Source organism: Capsella rubella, unplaced genomic scaffold (assembly GCF_000375325.1).
Source record: "Capsella rubella cultivar Monte Gargano unplaced genomic scaffold, Caprub1_0 scaffold_8, whole genome shotgun sequence".
Classification (NCBI taxonomy): Eukaryota; Viridiplantae; Streptophyta; class Magnoliopsida; order Brassicales; family Brassicaceae; genus Capsella; species Capsella rubella.
Window position 1 is genome coordinate 3,323,366 of NW_006238916.1, and position 906 is coordinate 3,324,271.

The 906-nt window shown below is 60.3% G+C and overlaps 1 pseudogene; it reads left to right on the forward strand.

Moving 5' to 3' along the window:
- The first annotated feature begins 317 nt into the window (after nt 1–317).
- Nucleotides 318–906, forward strand: part of LOC111830479 — a 16,831-nt pseudogene continuing 16,242 nt past the window's right edge.

The following is a 906-nucleotide window of genomic DNA, read 5'->3' on the forward strand; positions in this document are numbered from 1 at the left end:
TACTAGTGTTGTTGGGAACCCGGTTGGGGGTGTTCCAACAGGTGAAGCCCAGGGTCAGAATGATCGGCTTGCGGATTTACTGACGCAGCTCTTGGAGCGGTTACCGGGTGCGGCCTGGTGTGCAGCCTGTTATGCCGGGTGTGCAGCCTGTTATTGGGGTTGTACCGCCTGAGGGGGTAGGTGCGGTGGTCGAGCAGCCGTACTACCTGCGGATGTTGGAGCATCTGCAGCGGTTCGGGATGTCCTTGTTCTTCGGAGGTTCCGACCCGGCTGTAACGGATGAGTGGCGGGTGCGATTGGAGCGGTATTTCCAGTCGATGAGGTTCCCAGAGGCGTATCGGGTGGACCTAGCGGCCCACTACTTGGCGGGTGATGCACATTTGTGGTGGCGGAGTGTGCTAGCCAAGAAGGGGCAGGGATTGGCGGTGTGGGGAGATTTCTTGGCAGAGTTTAATGCCAAGTATTTTCCGGCGGAGGCACTAGACCGGATGGAGTCGCAGTTCCTTGCGTACGACGCGGAGTTCAGCCGACTATTGGTGTACTCGGGGCGTGCGGGAGATCCTGAGCAGATGCAGGTGCGTCGGTTCATGAAAGGTCTCAGCCCGGACATGAGGGTGCGGTGCAAGGTGCGGTGCAAGGTGCGGGGCTATGCATCGCGTGTGGAGCTGGTTGAGGTGGCGGCAGGGATCGAGGACGAGTTGAGGAGCCACGGGGTGATTCCTAGTCCGTCGGCGCAGCCGAAGAAGACCCAGCCACAGTCGGTTCCGAGCAGAGGTGGCAAACCTGCTCAGGGACAGAAGAGGAAGTGGGATGACACTTCCAGGGTGAGTCCGGGTGATCGGAGGTGCTTCAGGTGTGGGAGCACGGATCACAGGGTGGCAAGCTGCCTGAAGAAGGGCGAGCCAT